The following is a 22,030-nucleotide window of genomic DNA, read 5'->3' on the forward strand; positions in this document are numbered from 1 at the left end:
TGACAACACAAGGAAGGGAAGACAGAGGGAGGACAAGACAACGATCTTACTAGGCATTGTGTCATTCAGATTGTGCGAGAACGAGAAGTGCAAAAGGAAAGGGGGATGCAAGGGGGAGGGGAGTGGAAAACAGGGCAGCAAGGGCAGCACAGTTCTGGGTAGTGAAAGGAGTAAAAGGGACTGTGGAGTTACAGTTACAGCCCCTAAGTGCATGGTTGGCCTGGAGGAACTGCAATGGTGACTGATCAAGAAAGAGCCAGGTAACCAGTGAATATCGGGAAACTTCAAGTGGTCCGGCTTAAGTTTGAGAGGGTGTAAGAAACCTCAAGGTGTCTTACTCGCTAGCCCCCGGGGATCTGTCATCTTGGCTGGCCAGGACACGGCCATCGCTATTAGATCCAGTTCCTGGGGGTGGACCAGTGAGAGAGGATCACCTGGATGGGGGGTTCTTGGGGAGTAGGAGTGGAACACGGATGGGTGAAATGCGCTATCTGCCCACTTTCAACACCTTTTCTCCATCCTACCATGTTGGATACTCCAGAATACCCCCCCCCCCCTTCTTCCGATACGAACACTTTCGCACAACACGGAAGACAGCAGACTAACACCACAGCCGTTTACCTGACATGTCCCAATACAAGGGCCAGGCAAAGTCAGGCAATTGACCAGAACTACACACACCCGACAGCCCTTCCCCACTGGGATAAAAGGTAGAGCACGAGAGCACAGGACAAGCAAGGCAGACGGCATGATGTGGGGGCTAACTCAGCACAACCAAGCCGGGGAGAGACGCTTATCTCGGTGGTACCAACATTGACTCGAAGGAGAAGAAGGCCAAGTGGTTCGTCTCAGCCGATGCGTTGAGGGGAGAGTTCATACTTATGTTGAACGAAAAGTAGCGAGTGCTAATTTGAACTTTGAAAATAACTATTGAGAAAAGAATGGGAGAAGAGGTGACCAGCACCACGTGGGTGCTCATGCAGGAAACTCTGGGCGATTACACAATGATAAGAGATTGCTATAAACAGAAGGCCTTGGGAAGAGGCGAAGAGAGGTAGGTCAAAGTGGTCATACAGGGGTCCTGTAAAATCCTCTGTACCATTGAAAGTCTTTGACCAACAGATATTTGTGAAAGAAAGGGAAATTAATCCTGCATGGTGAAAACTAGTACATGAACAGTTTGTTAAAAGTTGGCAAGAGTGAACATGGCGGAGGGATGCTAACGAGAAGGGGCAAAGTCTGAAGTCCCATAGTGAATTGTTGATAGAAGATGGCGAGATTGAACCCGGCAGAGGGAAGCCGACAACCCGAATAGTGTGTGAAGCAAAGTAAACCCGATCAAGGGGTGTTCACAGTGAACTGTCTGTAACAGTTGATGAGAGTGACCCCGTAAGAGGGAAGCCGACAATCAGAAACAAAGCCTGAAGATCTGGTTAAAAGTCATTATATCCCATGAAAGCAAGACAGGCCATAGCAAACCCGAAGGAGGGAGGCTGACGTCTGAAAGGGGTCCGAACCCGAAAGATGGAGATCCGGGGGTGGAAAGTTATCACTCAAAGTTCATTGAAAAAGGAAGTGCTTAGTTGATTTGTCAAATACAATTTTTGTGAGGGGTTTGCATCCGGAAGAGGGGGCCTCAGGGTTGAAGCCGTCACCCAGAGCCACACGTGGAACAGAACTTTTTGTTTGTTTGTTATTTTTTTAATACATTAGGCCTTCGAAGGCAAGAGACTTTATTGAAAAGAGACTTAACCACCCGGGAAGTACCGGAAGTACTGCTTTGCTGCTGTAGGACTTTCTGCCCTGGACTATCTTTCGTTGTGTTCCTTGGTGTTGAAGCAGAAGTGTGACTAAGCAAGCCCCTGCCCCCTTTACCACGCTGCCTACTTCTGCCGTGACAGCGTGCACCACGTGCGTGCACCCGGGAAGTACCAGAAGTACCACTTTGCCTCTGGAGGTCTTTGTGCCCTGGATTATCTTTTGTTGCAGTACCCAATTCATCTGTGCAATTTCTCACTGTGAAAGGACTACAGTGCTAAAGAAAGAGTAAAACTTATGGTAACACAATTTAACATTTAATTTTATGTTTGTTTATTTAGATCCTTGTTGTTGAAGCAGAAGTGTGACCAAGCAAGCTCCGCCCCCTTTACCACGCCGCCTACTTCTGCCGTGACTGCACACATGCACCCAGGAAGTACCGATGTGCCGCGAGGCACTGGCTAGCGGCAACTCCCGTTACTTCTCAGCAAAGAGGCGGCAGCAAATATTGTAAGTGTGTGCCTCTGGTCTTCTAAACATTTGCCTGGGAGTCAGTGATACTAAAAGGCATCTATACGCTAAAATCAGATATGCCAACTTTAAATGGTAGTACGCCGTGTAAGCATCTAGCTAAGGCTGCACGAGCGTCTGCTTCACCGTCCATTTCACTAATGTTATTAGCAAACAACAAAAACAAAAAAACTAAATCGAATACGGCCATCAGGCAGTTCTGTCTAGAGAGCAATACAGTTTCATCTATGCCTGATTTTAAATCAGCTGGTATTCAGCAAGAAGCTTTCGCAGACCTGCCCAATGATGCATGCATGGAAGTCATAACTGACTCTATAATCACTGCAGGTTTCGCAGGCACACCGTGTGACTGTTCGGAGAATGTAAACAACAATGTAATTGACGTAGATGAGGTTCAAGCAAATTTGGCTATGGCCAATCAGGTGACCAGGCCTCTGACCGCCGCTCAACTGCCAGTTATTTTGAGCGCTCATCAGACTTGCAAACCCGTAGCTCAAACTGTTCCCATGCTATAGGAGCATGATGATCAGATTTCTATGAACTCAATTTACCCTCTCACACCTGCATCCCATAATTCCACCGACTCCCAACAAGGTGCTCTGATCGAGGTAGACTCTAACCGCTCCTGTTTCCCAACGAATGCAAAGCTGAGTAATCTGTCGCAATCGCCCATTATGTTGGTAATTTATCTCAAGAAGACTCCGCTCTAGCTCTATCTTTTGCTGGCCCAACTCCCTGAAAATCAAAAGGTCCTATTCTCTTATGGAGATTACCTTAAGTGCAATGAATATGGCCATCTTGTCTTTAGCAAAACTGTTTGAAACTCGTGACCTCAAACTAAATGCAGAAGCAGTACTTATCAACAGAATATTAGAAAGTCAATCTGCAAATAAGACTCTGATAAAAGAATCAATTGGTTCTCTACCTGTGGATCCAAATGACAATGTGAATAATAACGAAGACTGTGTTCATGTTAGGACAAGAAAAACGAATATAAAAACAATAGTAAAACAAAACCCAGACGTCTGCGCTTTACCATCTTTTGAAAAAGTCCTTCGCCCAATTGATGCAAATGAGCGAGATGCTGATGCTGCTATGAAAACAAACCTGCCAATGACTCCGCCTGCAGAACTCATTTCTGATCCGACTACGGCATCTAATACAAGAACGCATACAATGTTTACACTGGCGAAATAAGAACAAAAGCAAAAAAAATGGAAAGCAATTGAAACAAGAAAAAAGAAAAATAACACAAAAATGCCAGATATGGCTGGAAGTTCTGCAACAAAACAATTCTTTAAGTTGATTACTTTACCCAAGAAAAACACCACCAAAGCGTTGGCTGCAGTACTAAAAACAATTCTCCCAAATTACTCAAGCAAATAAAGATCTCAAGAGTCGCAACATAATTTCTGCCTTATTTTATGCGCCACTTGACGAGTTAATCTCCGCAGTAACTGAGCACCAAAAAGATGATATCAAACGGAAAGGGGCGAGTGAAATGAAAGTGACTACTCAACACGAGTCTGAATTTAGTCCAGAAACATATTTACAAGAATTACAAAATCAATATATTGAAGACAGACGTGTTGAAATTAGAAAAGCGGTAGATGTGTATATGGCATCACAAAAAAATACAACCACCACTTTGGAATTCTGAGCACAAGCTCAGTGAAATAAATGATAATTGTGATCCCCAGTACAATCATAATAAAAATCTTTTGCAAAAAGATCAACAAATAAATCAAAGACTGCCAATCATATCTGTAAAAAAAACAAACTCAACTAATAAGTTGTGCTTGGTAGCTAGGACAGATGGCCCTGTGCCAGAAACTATTCAAGACAGCACTGAAGATAGAGAAGAAGAAATCAGAAATGCTGTTGAGAGGTAAATGGCCACACAACAAGTAATTCCATGATCATGTAATTCGGAATTTCACTCAAATCTAATAAAGTGTACACACGACTTTCAGCTGACAAAAAGCCAAATACATTTGATGAATTCTCAAATAACCATGCAGAGAGTGGCAACAACTCCACATGTGACTCTAAGGAGCCTGACTAATAATAGGAATAACACACAAGTAAATCAACACATTAAACCCACATCTAGCCAACACTACCTACCATCTTATTATAAGATGTCGTGCTGCACCTCACGCTAGCTATAATCTGAATAGATCAAGTATATGAGCAATATTTGCTGATATACTCAGCCTGGAAGACATTAGTTCAGCATACATAGGGGGTCATTACGAGTTTGGAGGTAGCCCTGGCGCTATTAGCGCCATGGCTGCCTCCAAACCCGAGTCCGGGTAGGCGGAATGGGGACTTACCGGGACATTCTGACCTATGCGGACCCGGTAAGTCCCCATGCCAAATACCATAGCCCCCATAGGGCTCAATAGGAATGGGGAATGTGCTAATTACGGGCCCTCAAATTGCGGGCCCGTTATTAGCTCCAAGGTCCCTTAACGGGTCCCGCTAAGAACGACTGGTCAGACCAGCCGTTCCTGCTGGGACCCGCTAAGGGACCTCGGAATAGGGCGGTAAGGGTTTACTGGAACTGGCATCCTTACTGGTGCCGGTAAACCCTTACCGCTCAACTCGTAATGACCCCCATAAACCAAATAGAATTTGTGAATGAAAATAATGTGTCAGTATAGAGATCGTGGATTTGTGCAAGATTAGTTCTGAATACAATTTGGCTAGCCAAAGCGGAACTATTTGCTTTGGGGTTTGAAATATTACACGATGATCAAATATCGACTGTCACTAATAACGTGGAAAATTGCATGAAGAACCATTTACCAATCAACATAGGGCTCCCCAGCACTCAAGAAATCCTAAAGCTTAACAAACATCACACAAATATAAATGGCCCTAAGAAACAATGACATGCCTATGCTGTCAAGTAAAGCCATAACTAGAGACAGACACATTACACGGATGGCGGTAGGGATTTACCGGTACCGGTAAAATACCGGTACCAGTAAATCCCTACCGCCTTACTACGAGGTCCCTTTGCGGGTTGGGGGATTTAACGCCTGTTTTTTGCAGGCGTTAAAATCCAACCCGCTAAGGGACCTCGGAGCTAATTACTGCACCGCAAAATTGCGGTGCCGTAATTAGCGCCTTCCCCATTCCCATAGAGCCCTATGGGGCAGAAATGGGAATGGGGAAGGGCAATGGGGGAAGGGGGAATTACCGCTCCGCCAACCTTGGAATGGGGCGGTAAATCCCCTTTCCGCCAAGGCGGTGCTGGTATTTTACCGGCATGAGCCATGGCGCTAATAGCGGGTAATGAGGCCCTATGACTAGTTAGTTGGAATACAAGAGGCTTCATGCCCCTGTTGGGTAACTCTGTGAATCTACTAGAAATCTATGACATAGTCACTCTTCAAGAAACGTGGCTTACAGAAACTGCGTCTTAGAATAATCATAAGATACTATTGCATGCAGGCAAGCGAGCTACCAAGGGCAGACCAAACTTATTCATGCAAATGGTTAAAATAAAAATTCAGAGTGATAACATTGCATACATTTATATTTACTGGAACCCAATAGGCATATCCAATGAACAATTCTTTAAAGACATAAATATGCTATTCGATTTGATTACTTTTGCTCCAACTATAACTCATACGATTTTTGTAGGAGATTTAAACCTACATTGGCCCTCATTCCAACCCAGGCGTTAAGGGTTTAACGGCGCCGTCGGCGCCGTTAACCCTTAACGCCTGATATCCACCTTAACGCCTGCTTTTAGCAGGCGTTAAGTACCAAGGTGCCAAGCGTCCTTGACACTAATTACGGCACCGTAATTTACGGTGCCGTAATTAGCGCCTTCCCCACTCCCATTATGCCCTATGGGGCAAAAATGGGAATGGGGAAGGGTAAATGGGGATTGGGGATTTACCGCCCCACTCACCTTGGAATGAAGCAGTAAATCCGCCATCCACCATGGTGTAAACAGAGTTTACACCATGGTGGTAAAGTAGGGAACTTACCACCTGGGTTGGAATCAGGGCCATTGTCTAGCTAAGAAATCAGAACAGCACGACACTAGGCTTTCACTATGGAAAAGCTTTACACAGACAAGAAACATGATCATGGCAAACGGTGCCATACCTGGTGATATCCCTCCGCGATACAAATGGAGGAGAGGCTCTCTCAAAGCAATTATTGACTACATATATGTAGAGCCTAAGCTTGTCACACGGGCAGAACACTTTCAAATAAAACATCAAAGATAAAGTGATCATGAAATGTTGACTCTAAAATCTACCATGCAATCACCACTGAATAAATGTTCCCCTAATAAATGACAAGGCACCGTAACATACAATAATTGCCAAAATAGATTTCGATGGTACGAAGCCTCTCTGGGAAGCTGATAGCTGTATTAAACAAGTCTACAAACCGCTGCACGTATTAGGGTTTTCAATACAGCGATTGCTACAACTCTATAAAAATACATTAGCAAAGGACAAAAAAGGCGATTTAAAAATACTCCCATCTATGATCCTCTATTAAAAGAAAGAAACACCTTTTATCGCTGTGACAAAAAAATATCTTAGCAGCTGCCCGCAAACCAAAGATTGATTGCTCTCAAATCAATTAAAACCAAATACAGAAATTGAACACGAGCACGCAAAGCCACTTTATATCAAAATGATGGTGAGACAATGTTAAGATCCATTAACAACAAGAGGTCTGCACAAACCTGGGCCTTAATAAACCAGGCAAACTCTGATTCACAACTAGCAGTTCAAATAAATGAGGCTTCTGAGCAACAATGGGTGTCTCACTTTTCAAACCTATATGCACCTCCAATTCCAATCTCAGATGAAGTTATTACCCACGTTTCTAAGCATTTTCATTTACAATTTTCTAAAGATGATATATTACATTTCATAAACAAAGCCAGTCGATCAGCCCCCCCAGGGCCCGATGGACTCACTAATGCAATTCTCAAACATCCAGAAGCATGGATTCTAATATTATATAATTTGTTTTTATACATAAACCGCACAAATCAAATTCCAAAATCTAGGCAGCATTCAGTAATTATCCAGGTGTTCAAGAAGGACGATCGTCAAGAACCATCAAATTACAGACCGATTGCCCTTCTTGACGCCCCAGGAAAGTTCTTTGCCCAAATTATTCTTAGAGACTTGAATGAGGGCACTCTTCTATCACATAATCCTGACCCATTTCAGACGGGATTTGTGGCAGGCTTAGACAGTGCCATTATTTCAATAACTTTAAATGCCATGAAGGCACATTGCACCACTCAAAGACAACCACTGTTCCTTGCCTTTGCTGATTTTCGGACTGCGTTTGATTCTATAGATAGACAACTATTGATGAAAAAGCTGAGTAAAAATCATTGTCCTGTTTCCCTCATGAGTCTAATTGATTTATTACATTCATCCACCTCCATGCAAGTACGGATGCCTTTAGATGGCCTTTTGACTGCATCCTTTCTGACCTATAGAGGCATCAAGCAGGGGTGCATCTTGGCCTCTACTCTTTTTAATTTCTTCATCCGGGACATGAAGGAGGAGTTTGTTTCCATTACATCCGACGTCCCCAAGCTGGGAACCCAACCAATCCCATGGCTATTATATGCCGACGACCTTGTGCTACTTTCCAAAACGCCTAGAGGTCTACAGAGCTTATTAGATGGGTTGGGCCAATAAAAATCATATGAAAATTAATCTAGAAAAAACTCAAATAATGCAATGTTTAAAAGGGATCATCTCAAAAGCTGAAAATATTCATATGGAAGCTACAAGACACAAAATTACAGATATTGCATCAGTACAAGTATTTAGGAATTAATATAAATGATAATGTATACCTAACTAACATTTACTCTAAGCTTATCACAGTCACTTCGCAAGCTAAAGCCATATTATACAAATATGGCAAATTCACATGCAGCCCAGTGCTATTATATTACAACCAAAAAGTGCTGCCCATTGTAACATATGGTGCAGAAACAAAACAGACTCAAGAACAGTCATTTTGGGATAGAATAGAGGGCAAATTCTGGCGGAAATTTCCTTAACTTGCCTCAATGTTTACTGGTGTCCATGATAAGTTTTGAATTGGGAGAGTTATCACTGCAAATAATATACGCATGGAAATTATGCTCCCTGCTAAGAAATTGTCTGCTGGCAAGTAATTTAAATAATTTGCTAAGTATACTAGCGGCCTATCTCACACCCAAGCATGTTTTTCCTCTGAAATGGAGAAATTTCATTCTGAATATTCTACCTGATGCTGATGTTTCGATTCAACTCCTGTTGTAAAATCCTGTACGTGCACAACTTAAACTGTACCAAGCTGATTCGATATATACTCAAAAGAAATGTAATTCTTACCCAGATTTTAACTCCAACCCTTTCATACACAAAAAACTCTGTATTATGGCTATATCTAAGGTTTGGGCTTAACCTATGGCATACAAAGGACTTATTGGCTCAGCGTGGCATTATCAACAAACATGAGAATATCTGCAGGTTTTGTCAAAAAGAAGAACAAAGAGAAATATTACAACCTTTAATGGTTGAGTGTTCGAATTTATCACATAGACTTCATTTCCATTTTAATCGTCTATTTAACGATTTTAAAATTATGACTACTGATGATTTATGGAAGTATATATTCTGCACAAAAATAACAGCAGTCAGAATTGCAACCATCACATTTTTAGAATCCCTTGATCTAATGGATGAAAAAGAAAAAGTGGTGCGAGATGGACAATAACTAAAGTAATTGTTCTTGAGTTCAAAACGAACACACTATAAACACACTATACAGTTTGAAATAAGAACAATGATTATGAATTTGTATAACATACTGCTTAGATCTTAAGTGCTTCTATCTCTGATAAGCCGATTTTGCACAAATGTGATATGTTTGATGATCAAAAACACTGTAAAGATACAAGAAATGTTAATTAATGTATAACACATTGGGCCTCATTACACGGAAGGCGGTAAGAGTTTACCGGTACTGGTAAACCCTTACCGCCTTAGTACGAGGTCCCTTTGTGGGTCCTCTCTTAACGCCTGGTTTTTACCTTAACGCCTGGTTTTTACAGGCGTTAAGTACGGGACCCGTAAACGGACCTTGGTGCTAATTACGGTACCGCAATTTGTGGTACCGTAATTAGCACCTTCACCATTAACATGGGAGCCCTTTGGGGCTAACTGGCAATGGTGAAGGGGCAATGGTGGATGGCGGAATTAGCGCCCCCACACACCTTGGAATATGGCGCTAATTCCGCCATCCACCAAGGCGGATCCGGAAAGGTACCGGCGGCAACCATGGTGCTAATAGCGCCATGGTTTACCGCCTACCGTGTAATGAGGCCCATTATTTTAATTTTTATTGAAATATATTTTATATGTTTTATATGCTTTTAGAGCGTAATGTCTTAGTTTTATTATGCCTGCTTCAAATGTTTTAAACGATCTATCGTAAATGTTAATGTTCTGTAATATGGTTTATGTTTTATATGATACTGTAAAAATGAATTTCAAAATATCAAAATTTGTATATAATTAAATTGAAAGGTTGAACAAAAAAAAAACAAAAACAAAAAAGACAACCATCGAAAAAACGGTTGGCTCGTGCTGAGAAAGCTCGAGCGCGTGCTGTGCTCCAAGGTCACACCTTATACAGGGCTGAAACTGTGGGGAAGGGAGACCCCTGGCAATCACATCCTGACTTATTATTTGTGAACACTTCTTTCTTTATTGAACCCTTAAACCCACACTCTTTGTGTAATTAGTTGTAAGGAATTGGCAATAGGTTTGTCTTTGTATAGGCCCTTTTATTTTGACACAACGTCACAAGGACAGCCTTATTTTTCTTTTGATGGTCGACGCTTGCTCCCATCTTAGATTTAGGTTTAGATTAGGCGTTTTTCTACCCTGCATTTACAGTTTAATAAACACCCTTGAACTGTGAGCACATGTGTTGCCACCATGAGTTCCTTCAGGCAGGGAGGCTAATCCAGAGGAGAGAGATCTACCCCCACTCTCTGCCTGGAGATGCATCTAACCCTTAGAGAGTTGGGGGTAGCTGAGCGAAGGGCTCAAGAAGAAAGGTATTTTGGAAGGGAGCATTAGACGTAGTGTGGGTTCTGGCCACAGAAAGCCTTGTGGACAATACAAAGGGTCTTGAAGTTGATCCTTGCAGCCACCGGGAGCCTGTGGAGATATTTCAGGGCTGGAGAGATACGGTCCCTGTGCTTGAGATCAAGGATACATTCTGCAGTCCTGTTCTGGATTAGTTGCAGAGGGCGCAGAGTAGAGGAAGGCAGATTGAGAAAAAAGCTGTTGCAGTAGCCCAGCCTAGAGAGAACCAGGGTTCTGGAGACAGTGAGCTTTTGGGGGAAAGTGAGAAAGGAAAGAGTCCCTTTGAGGAGGTGCAGCTGGTAGTGGGACTTCTTGGCGAGAGAGAAAGAGAGAGTGGAGTCAAATATAACACCAAAGTTGTTTTCTCGCAGCAAGGCGAAGGAAGAGGGCCCAAAGAGGTCGGCCAGAGTGAGAGAGGGAAAGCAGGGGCAGGAGTCCCAATGAGAAGGATCTCCGCCTTACAGGTAAGGAAAGAGATGGCTGAGAGAAAGAGACCAAGTTGGACCTGGGAGGGGCGGTGCAATCAATCAGCTATTTGTATAGCGCTCTTTCACCAGAGACATCATGGTGCTTAGAGATCCAGCGTCCGGAATAACAGACAGAAAGCAACAGAGCTAAGTAGAGAAAAATGTTATCTGAAGAGAAACGTCTTGAGTCTTTCTTTGAAAAATAGGAATTCCACAATTTTCCTCAACTTGAGAGGCAGCGAGTTCCAAAGCGTAGGCCCTGTCACTGAAAAGGATCGGCCACCCAGACGTTCTTTCCTTATATTTAGGTATCTGCAACAAAGCTGCGATTAACGATCGTAAGGAGCGTACCAGGATATATCTCTTCAGTTGCTCCTGAATAGCTAAGCATCCCTTGCCACTTAGAGCACGGGGCATGATGCACCATTGGTTACCCAAGCTTCAATGGGTAACCAATGGAGAAATTCCCGAGCCCTGGTTACTCCTGCTGGAATGCGTGTAACCAGGCACACTGCTGCATTGCGTAGCACTTGCAGCCGCTGAATAAGAAAAGAAGTCTGCGCCAAGTAGACGGCACTGTAATAATCCAGGCTCCCATCAGCACAGGCTGCAACTATCTGAGCATGGAATCTATCTGGAATAAAAGGAAGGACTTTCTTAAGCTGTTTACGTTTGATAAAACCGGATCCATAAACTTATCCAAGAGGAAGAAGGTCAGCCACCCCAGGGCCTGATCCTTGATGCCCAGGTTCTCACAGAGTCGATTCATCAGGATGGCGTGGCTGACCTTGTCGAAAGCAGAGGAAAGATCAAGGAGGATGAGGACAGAAGGAATGCTGGAATCAAGGTTAGAGAGCAGATCTTCACAGGTGTTCAGGAGAGCAGGTTCGAAGCTCTGAAGCGAAACTGATGGTCATGGATACAACCAACAGATTCAGTGTGGAGGTTTAGCTGAGAGATGGGTAGCTTTTCCAAGAGTTTGCACGGGAAAGGGGTGATGGAGATTGGACAATAGTTTTCCCGGGTGGGTAGGATTGGTAGACGGCTTCTCGAGGAGGGGGTACCCAAGGAGTGCTTAAGGGGAGAGTGGAAAGTTGCAGTGGCGACACAGTGATTACAGAAATCGCCCAAGGCTGGAGCGAGGGTGTCAATATGGTCCTTGATGGTTCTGGAGGAGCAGGGGAGCACCGGTTTGGATGACACTTTCATAGATCGGACTTGTCCTCTCAGGAGCCAAGCTGACCAGTGGATCCCAGGCAACCCCGCCCCCAGAAACCTCGATAGAGGGCATGGTCAACTGGGAGTCCTCCACACCTCCCGCAACTGAAGATCCATGAGCAACCAAAGCCACTCCCTGCAAGGCTGTTAGGCAGAATCCTGTGCAGTATCCTTAGGGTCCACTACACAAGATTAAGACTACAGGTGGTAGTACAATTTCACCTTTGGTACAAGCGTGTACTACACAGAAAAAGTGGTAGCAGTGGCTGAGCAGCCAGACTTATCTCAAGAGCAAATGAGTAGTAGTAGAGATTATACAAAGGACTACAATTACTGTGACTCAAGCAAACACTGACTCCAGGTTTCTGGTTAAAAAGTAAAAGTACATTTATTTTTAGACCATCTGTTCACAAAACACTTCACTTCTATTAAATTAAAACCACACTTCAAATACACTACACACAACCAATTCCCCTTGTGCAGAACAATTCAAGGTAAGTACCTTTGGATTTGACAGACTGGTGTTGTGAAACAAAAAAGTTACTGGGGGTTGTTACGCGATCACTTTATGAAAGTAATGACAGTCCGGTCTTACGAAAGAAAAGCGTACCCGCGAGAAGAAATGTAACCGTAGTCAAAACACACTTAGCACATGAATTAACACAAGAAAATTGGGGATAAAAATCATAGGCAATACTTTTGTCAAGGCAGAGAGGATCAAAAGACACTTTCTAAAACGTAGATAAAAGTCAATAAAATAGGCCTGCGCCAGTGTCAAGTGGGACAGGGCCCTGTTGTCGAGGATCACAATGTTAGAACAGTTCACGATTCGAGATTGCCAGGAGTAGTTAGATATTGTCAAAATGGAAGCAAAAGTTATAAGAGGGAAGGAAGACAAGGGCAAGCTTTGGGTGAGGAGAAAGGGTTCACCCCAATTCCTCAAAGTTGGACACAGTATCTTATTTGTATGAAGAAAAGCTGGTGCTATGGCAGTTGGTCCTGGTAGTTCCTGCAGACTCACGGTTCCTGGAGCTTCAGTCGTGGGCACAAGAAGGAGGATGTCTGGAGCGATCTGCACTACCCAGGGATGAGGCCAGCAGCAGCAAAGCAACAGTGAATAAAATGTGCGCTCCTTTAAAACAGGAGAGGATCTTCAGATGGCTATCCGGACCACTAGCTGTGTGCAGCGATTTCGAGGGTCTTCTGACTGTGGAAGGTGAGCCGGTTGATCCCGCCAGGCTCAAGGGAAGAAGCTAATAGCGCCATGGTTACCGCCGTCCGTGTAATGAGGCCCTTGGTGTTAAGAGAGCAAAATAAAACTCAGTGAGGCACAGGCAAAAAGGGGTAAGAATTAACCCTTTCCAATACTCCATGTAAGATGGGGTGTATTGGGTCTGCAGTTTAAATGACTACATAAAGTAAATGGCAACTTTACCTGTTTCTGGGGGACAGTAGTCAGCCCCAGAAAAATGGAGTCAGTGGGAAGTCTCAAAGACAACCCTGTGTCACTGCACTGAAGGTGCTGTGTAACACACACAAAAAGTGGGGCTCATGGAGTGGTGTAGCTCCAACACCAAAGATCACACAGACAGTAGAAATACACGTGTAAGAGTGGGAAAAAGGCTCACACTCTTACCAGGTGGAAAAAATAAACCCCAGAAATCCAGCAAAGCTGCTGAGGGACTCACTAGGTGAGGGAAATTAGCCATAAATAAGAATTCTCCCTAACAAAGTCCAAGAGGGAACCACCAAGATCACCAGTGAAGAATTCCGGCAGATTTTCAGAACCACCTGGGAAATGAGAGGAGGGAAAAGTATACTGGAGACCCCGGGGCCAGTCTATATTCAAGGTGGCCACCTACCACACCCCAAATGACAGGAACCAAGAGCAAAACCTGGGAACCTTGCCCGACGAGGGGGAAGCAAACAGATCCAACACCAGTGTTCCGAATGGGCAATAAACACCCACAAACACCTGATCGGACAACATCAACTCTGGACAGACCGAAACACCTGACTGAGACGATCAGCAACCACATTCTCCACCCCCGAATGTGTACCACCTCCATGGAAAGCAAATGCTGTTCGGCCAAAACCATGATGCAACCTGCCAGAGATTTCAGGGCCCTGGACCCCATTGATTGTTGACAGAGAAATTGTGGGTCCGAACCGGTGGTAAGAACCACCCGAGGAGGGGGATCCAAATCCATCTCCCTCAGAAGGGAGGAACTTCTCAACCACCAACCCAGAGAAACAGGCAGGTCACACAAAATCAGGGGGCCAAGAGAGGAAGAGGGAGAAGAACGGGAGATAGAGGACAGGATGTCCTGATTGTTAGCTGAGAAGTGAGAGCCAGAGCCGTACAGAGAGCCCGGGAGGGAACAGGAGATGTAAAGACTGCAACAGGATTGGCCAATTCCTTGCAGATTTTAAAGACTTTGGCCGTGTCGTAGAGGCCACAGAGACGTGGGCTTGAATGCGTGCTCTCTTCTTGGACATGACAGAGTCTGTATTGCTTTGGAGCAGGAGGCAGGCCAGTTTTTCAGAGGATGCACCCGAATCACTCCACTTCCTCTCAGCCACCCGGCACATGCGTTTCAGGACGGCGAGGTCGGAATCATACCAAGAGTTGCACTTGGAGGTAGGCTTCAGTCGGATTCGCATGACAGAGGCAAGGATGTCCAGGGTGTTGGAAATAGAAAGATGCAGATTGGAAAGGGCTGTGTCAGGGTGCGAGTCAATTGCAGGAGAAGCAGAGAAACTAGAGGCAAAGGCATCCACTGACATGCGCTTCATGGGCCGAATGACTGAGAAGATAGGTGGCAGTGGCTAGGGGGAGGGAGAGTCTTGCCCGAGGGATAGAGAGTGTCAGATAAAAGGAGAGTAGAAAGTGGTCCATCTGAGAGAGGAGTGGTGAGAGGGGGATGTCTGAGTTATGGCATGTGCATCTTCCATGTTGCTGCCATATCCTCTACTTATGCCATGGTATGTGTTTCATACATGCTGCTGCCATAGCCTCCACTTATGCTACAGTATGTGTATCTTCCATGTTGCTGCCACTCTGTCTCTTGTATCCATGCTTGGGCACTTAAACATTCCATGAGGATGAGTTCTGTGCCTCTGCGTGGGAAGGTGTACCTGCTCTGTGCCCTACAGCTATACTACCGCCTGTACATCTGCCTCGTACCTGCCATTATTAGACCGGGTCCTCTGCCAACGGTGGAACACAAATACTTCATTGTGGAATGCTACGGTTGTCCTTGAAAAGTCATCTGTTCATTATTCAGTGTCCAGAGTGAATAGAGGGAGGGGGGGGGGGTCCGGGGACTCCCAGGGGGCTGGTTTTGGTTGCTGCCAGGTCAGCCTATTAAGCAAGGGGTTGTGAAGGTGTGAAGGGGGTTGGAGAACAGAGATTCTTTGATTTCTACATTTCTTTTGATTGGATGGAAAGGCAAATGTGTATGTACAGGACCCCCACAACATGTTGAAAAAGTTTAAAACTTGACTTTTTAAAATCACGGTTTATAGGTAAACGTACTATAAAATCCACACTTTTACCCTCATCCATGCCCTCCGTTGAGGGGCTGGGGCTGCTTGCTATCCTTCTTGCTCCCTTTTGAGGGGTTGGGGTTGCTTTCTATCCTTCTTGCTCTCTGTTGAGGGTTTCGGGTTGCTTGCTATCCTTGCTTTCTGTTGAGGGGATGGGGTTGCTTACTAATTTTCTTGCTCTGTTGAGGGGTTGGGGTTGCTTGCTATCCTTCTTGCTCTCCGTTGACGGGATGGGGTTGCTTGCTAGCCTTCTTGCTCTCTGTTGATGGGATGGGGTTGCTTGCTAGCCATCTTGCTCTCTGTTGAAGGGTTGGGTTGCTTGATATCCTTCTTGCTCTCTGTTGATGGGATGGGGTTGCTTGCTATCCTTCTTGCCCTCTGTTGAGGGGATGGGGTTGCTTGCTATCCTTCTTGCTCTCTGTTGATGGGATGGGGTTGCTTGCTAGCCATCTTGCTCTCTGTTGAAGGGTTGGGTGGCTTGCTATCCTTCTTGTTCTCTGTTGAGGGGATGGGGTTGCTTGCTATCCTTCTTGCTCTCTGTTGAGGGGATGGGGTTGCTTGCTATCCTTCGTGCTCTCTATTGATGGGATGGGGTTGCTTGCTATCCTTCTTGCCCTCTGTTGAGGGGATGGGGTTGCTTGCTATCCTTCTTGCTCTGTTGATGGGATGGGGTTGCTTACTAATTTTCTTGCTCTCTGTTGAGGGGTTGGGGTTGCTTGCTATCCTTCTTGCTCTCTGTTGAGGGGTTGGGGTTGCTTTCTATCCTTCTTGCTCTCTGTTGAGGGTTTCGGGTTGCTTGCTATCCTTGCTTTCTGTTGAGGGGATGGGGTTGTTTGCTATCCTTCTTGCCCTCTGTTGAGGGGATGGGGTTGCTTGCTATCCTTCTTGCCCTCTGTTGAGGGGATGGGGTTGCTTGCTATCCTTCTTGCCCTCTGTTGATGGGATGGGGTTGCTTACTAATTTTATTGCTCTCTGTTGAGGGGTTGGGGTTGCTTTCTATCCTTCTTGCTCTCTGTTGAGGGTTTCGGGTTGCTTGCTATCCTTGCTTTCTGTTGAGGGGTTGGGGTTGCTTGCTATCCTTCTTGCTCTCTGTTGAGGGGATGGGGTTGCTTGCTATCCTCCTTGCTCTCTGTTGAGGGGTTGGGGTTGCTTGCTATCCTTCTTGCTCTCTGTTGAAGGGTGAGGGTTGCTTACTATCCTTCTTTGCTCAGTGCAAGATGGGGCAACTTTTAACAACTTTTTCCTGGGCATTTGTGGTTCCTAGTCCACACCTGGGCACAAGGGGGGGAAAAAAGAGTAGAGATGGGGAAGAGAGTACAGGGAGGACACTGGTACACAGGTCGGGAGACAGAAGCAAAAAACAACATGTGCAGAGAGGCATACATATATCACAGCAATTATTTACCTTTTGTAGCCTTTGCTCCGTATTCTTTGCTGAACATGAGGGCACACCAATAATGTATTCAGGTCTGGAGAAAGCAAACATTATCATATCATTAAATAATCTACCACAAGAGTGATCTAAATTAAATACTTCTAGCATTTACATGACAAGAAGAGAAAATGTATAATGCCAAGATTACTTACCGGTAATCTTCATTACTCCTAGCCCTACGCTTCCTAGTCACCAATGAGGCCCCGCTCGCCTGGAGATATAACCTCCCACTTACCCACAAAACACCAGTACGTAGCAAGCCTGTACAGACAGTGGGCACTTCCACACCACGTGAGGGTGCAGAATGGTCGGTAGTACTGTGAGGAGGAAGAGTAGGAATAGGAGTAAAGAAGATTACCAGTGAGTAATCTGAGCATTACCTCCACATCCCTCTTCCTCATCCCAGTACTCACCAATGAGGCATGCCCAAGCCAAACCAAGCGTAAGGGCCCAAATGAGCAATTGAACAACAGAATGTCACAGCTGGGCCACGGACAGCAGCCCCACACCAAAGGAACCATCCCGAGAACTGACCACATTAAGCCTGTAATGTGTAATAAAGGGATTGCTGTCTGCCCAGCTCGCGGCTCTGCAAATCTCATGCAACGGAACACCCTGAGCATCTGCCCCGGAAGCAGCCTTACCCCTGGTGGAACAACCCTGCACACCCAAAGGGACAGAAAGACCAGAGACCAAATATGCCACAGAGATCACCAACTTGATCCAGCGACTAATGGAAACAACCGAAGCCTTACTCCCCGCACCAGCCGCACCAAAAGTCACCAGAAGACTGTCGGAACGCTGAACAGTTTCAGTTCTGGCCAGGTACTCCAGGACCATATAACGCACATCACGGGAGTGCCAAAACAACTCCTCAAGGGACAGAGGGTCAGGAAAGAATGTTGGGAGGGCCACTTCCTGGGTCAGATGGAACTTACAGACAACTTTTAGGCAAGAACCGGGGATCACACCTCAACATCAAGAAGTCAGGCAAGACACGAAGAAAGGGAGAACTGCACAGGAGAGCCCCAATCTCCTCCAGCCCCCGCGCAGAGGTAATGGCAACCAGAAAGGCTGTCTTGATCGTAAGGTGTTTAAGATCCATGAGGCCAATCGGTTCAAAAGGAGCTGACTGAAGAAAGCGTAAAACCAGGGGCAGAACTCAAGTAAGAGAACCCGAACACACATGAGGCATAGAAGACACCAGGCACCTAATGAACTGGCCCACCAGACCCAAATCCAACAGAGAAACACCAAAACCCTCCAACTGGGTCTTCAACGCAGCCCCCAAAGTGCTGTAAGGAAGGCATAGTATCAAGAATAGACAGACACAAGTGATCACAGTTCAAGGGAGTTTATTAAACTGTAAAAGGTAAGTTGGAAAAAAACCTAATCTAAACCTAAATTTAAGATAGGAGCAAGTTTCGACCATCAAATAATAAAACGGCAGTCCTAGTGGCGTTGTGTCAAAAATAAAAGGGCCTATACTAAGAAAAACCTATTGCCAATCCATACGCTAAATACAAAAAGAAGCGTGGGCTAATGTTCTTAAGAAAGAAGGAAGTGCTCACAAATGATAAGTCAGGATGCAGTACTGGGGGTCTACCTTCCACACGTGTTCAGCACGGGACAAGGTGGGACTTGGAGCACAGCACACGCTCAAGCTTTCCCAGCACGAGCTAACAGTTCCACTTTCAGCAATCAGGGCACTTGGTGGTTAAGTCTCTTTTCTATCAAAAGTCTCTTGATGCCATCAGACTGATGTATTCAAATAATAAACAAAAAGAGGTCCTTTTCACAGATACATCAGGGCATGTCTTTCACCTCTGGATCCCCCTCTTCCGGGCGCAGATCCCTAGAAAGTTTCTATTAATATCAGGATCTTCGGAAGTTGTCTCTCCTGCTTCTGAGGATCTGATAGTTCAAATAATCAAACAAAAAGTTCATCAAAAGCACTTCTCTGCATTTGGGTGATAGCTCTTCAACCCTGGGTTCCCCTCTTCTGGGCTCAGACCCCTCTTGTATTTTGATTTGTTGCACTCACAGGTCGGTGGGTGTTGGCTTTTCACCCTTGGATCGCCCTCTTCCGGGCTCAGCTCTGACTTGACTGTTCACCTCCCTCGATCGGGTACACTACGGCTTTCAATGCAATTTATCTGGTGACTTCCGTAACATGTCTTTTCTACAGTTCACTGTGGCATCCCTCTGCCGGGTTCACTCTTGTCAACAGACTGTATTTCGGGACTTAGTCTTCGCCCCCCCATTGTTGCCATCCTTCTTCCGGGTTCACTATTTGCCAATCTTTTCTTTTACCATGCAGGATTTGTTACCCTTAGCTTTCCTTTACTTGTTGGTCAAAGACTTGTGACTGTACAGCGTATTTTGCTAGACCTATGTATGACCACTTTGACACTATTCTTATGGCCTTCTGGAATCAGTAGTTTCAACAAAGCTGGGGAACCAAACTAGAGTCTCTTGCCAAACACCCATGTGGTGTTGGGTCCTTTTCAGCTGGTTTACCCTTTTTGTCATCAATCGCTCTTTATGCTTTCAAAGTTTAATTAGCAGTTTGCTACTTTTTGTTCAACACAGTTCAGTTTCTTATCGACCCTCCTCTCGACTCACCGGCTGTGATGAACCGCTTGGCTTTCTTCATATCGGCCGTCAAGGTTGGTACCCCAGAGACAAGCGTCTCTCGCAGGTTGGTTATCAGTGGAGGAGGGTCTTGTGTACCATTGACATTTGCTGCGACACACAATGGCTATTGTTCGCGGTCTTATGTTTCCTTCTGCAGAGGTTTCACAGGTCTTGGTCGGAAAGGGCAAGGTCGCTTCTCTCCATGTCACCCTGTCGGGATACGCCATCTTTCTCCTCCTCTTGAATTGCCATCTCGTTGTGCAGTCTGCCTTGCTCGTAGTGTGCTCTCGTGCTCCACCTTTTATCCCTGTGGTGGAAGTGAAAGGGCTGTCAGGTGTATGTGATTCAGGTCAATTGTCTGACTTTGCCTGACCCTTGTGTTGGGACACGTCAGGTAAACGGCTCGGTGATAGTCTGTTGTCTGTGGAGTGTGAAAGTGTTCGGGTCGGAAAAGGGGGGGCAATGTTTTGGAATATCATACAGGGTAGGATAGGGAAAAGGTGTTATAGGAAGGGGGATAACGCATCTCACCCGTCGATGTCCCACTTCGACTCCCTGAGAACCCCCCATTTAGGTGATCCTCCCTCACTGGTCCACCCCCAGGAACTGGATCCTATAGTGATGGCTGTGTCCTGGCCACCTGGACAGCATATCCCCGGGGACTAGTTAGGGAGACACCTTCAGGTTTCACAAAATCCCTCACCACCAACCCTTTATTGAAGCCATGCTGCAACACCCCCGAGACACCACGACCTTGGGGGGCAACACCGGCCACACCACACCAGCTGAGAAAATGGACCCAATGCCCATCATAGGCCTTCAACGTACTAGGCCACCTGGAATGGAAAATGGTCACTATGACCGGAGCAGAGAAACACAAACTCAAAAGCCTTGCCCTCAGGAGCCAAGCTGACCAGCAGATCACAGGCAACCCCGCCTCCAGAAACCCCCGTAGAGGCATGGTCAACTGGGAGTCCTCCACACCTCCCGCAACTGTAGATCCATGAGCAACCAAAATCACCAAGATCACCAGTGAAGAACCACCTGGGAAATGAGAGGAGGGAAAAGCATATTGGAGACCTCAGGGCCAGTCTATATTCAAGGTGGCCACCTACCACACCCCAAACGTCAGGAACCGAGAGCAAAACCTGGGAACCTTGCCCAAGAGGGGGAAGCAAACAGATCCAACACTGGTGTTTCGAACGGGCAATAAACACCCGCAAACACCTGATCGGACAACATCAACTCTGAGCAGACCGAAACACCTGACTGAGACGATGAGAAGGTGAGAATGGGCAGTGCAGTGGAGATATGCCTTAATCAGCCAGTCGTTCAAGTATGGGAACAGCTGGACCCTATGCAGATGAAAATGAGCCACGAATGGAGCCACCACCATCATAAACACTTTGGTGCAGTCGTGAACCCAAAAGGAAGGACCCAGGACCGATAATGGTGCCCTGCCCCACAGAGAACCTGAGGAACTGCAGGTGGGATGGGTGAATGGGCACATGATAACAGGCATCCTGCAGATCCAAGGCAACCATCCAGTCCCACTGCTTGACAAGAGGAATAATCTTCTGCACAAAGACTCCATCCGAAAACAAACACCCCTGATAAAGGCATTCAGCAGCTTCAAATCCAGGATGAGACAAAACTTCCCCTGAGGTTTCGGGACCAAGAACACCTGACACTAGGACCCCAGACCGCACTGGAGCCAGGGCATGGTCACTATGGCCTCCTTGGACAGAAGCTCAGCAAGGGCTGAGGTTATGGCCGCTCTCTTGGCAGGGTCCCTAGGAAGCATAGTCATGATCCTGGACTGTTAAAGAGGAGAAGACAGAAAGTGCATCCAGTAACCCTCCAGGACAATCTTCAGGACCCAAGGTTGCTAGACAGTCAGATCTATGAAAGTCTCATCGAAACAGGTTCACCCCTGTTCCTCCAAAACTATCAAGGACCGCATAGACTCCCTGGCTCCTGCCCTGGCTGATTTCTGCAACCACTCCTTCACCACTGGAGTCTTCCCATCCCCCTGAAGCACTCCCTTGTGCACCCCCTTCTTAAGAAACCCACTGCCGACCCATCGTGCCCGGCCAACTACCGCCCAATCTCTATCAATCCCTTCCTGGGCAAGCTCCTGGAGAAACTGGCCATCTCCCAGCTTAATCTCCACACTGAATCTGTTGGCTGTCTTCATGACCATCAGTCTGGCTTCAGAGCTGCCAGAAGAATGGAAACTGCTCTCCTGAACATCTGTGAAGACCTACTCTCCAGCGTCC

At 45.9% G+C, this 22,030-nt stretch overlaps 1 protein-coding gene and 1 pseudogene across 1 annotated transcript in view; one reads left to right on the forward strand and one right to left on the reverse strand.

Annotated features, from left to right (window-relative positions):
• The window catches only part of LOC138517056 (zinc finger protein 585A-like), a 363,846-nt pseudogene that overhangs the window by 214,144 nt on the left and 127,672 nt on the right, over positions 1–22,030 (forward strand).
• Positions 1–22,030, reverse strand: part of LOC138517054 (zinc finger protein 84-like) — a 54,094-nt gene that overhangs the window by 23,776 nt on the left and 8,288 nt on the right. Inside the window, exon 2 of the mRNA XM_069632566.1 lies at positions 17,085–17,148. The gene's annotated coding sequence lies outside the window, so the exon portion shown is untranslated. The remainder of the gene's footprint in view (positions 1–17,084; positions 17,149–22,030) is intronic.

The sequence above is a fragment of the Ambystoma mexicanum genome, chromosome 6q (genome assembly GCF_040938575.1).
Source record: "Ambystoma mexicanum isolate Mex_15411 chromosome 6q, UKY_AmexF1_1, whole genome shotgun sequence".
NCBI classification, from domain to species: domain Eukaryota; kingdom Metazoa; phylum Chordata; class Amphibia; order Caudata; family Ambystomatidae; genus Ambystoma; species Ambystoma mexicanum.